Consider the following 326-nt stretch of genomic DNA (forward strand, 5'->3'; position numbering starts at 1 on the left):
CTACGTTCTGGGGAAGAAATGAGTTCTGTTGAGCCTCAGGGAAGTAGAGGTCAACAGGGCCCAGCCCCGAAGAGCTCCATGCCCTTGAAAACTGTATGCAAGCCGGGCTTGCTGGTTGTGGAGGCGACCGTAAAGGGCTTCGAGAAGCCATGGAAGATCCCTTTCGATTCCGGGGCGTCGGGCAATTATGCTCGACGCTCCACGGTGGAAGAAGGTCAGCTGTATGCTGAGGTGCTGAATGCGCGGTTGGGTGACATCGTCACTGTTTGCCTAGCGACGGGGACACGTGTCACGGTCTCGAAGGTCCCTGTGGACCTCGGAGTCAA

This window comes from Plasmopara halstedii, assembly GCF_900000015.1.
Source record: "Plasmopara halstedii genome assembly, contig: Scaffold_3060, whole genome shotgun sequence".
Lineage (NCBI taxonomy): Eukaryota > Oomycota > Peronosporomycetes > Peronosporales > Peronosporaceae > Plasmopara > Plasmopara halstedii.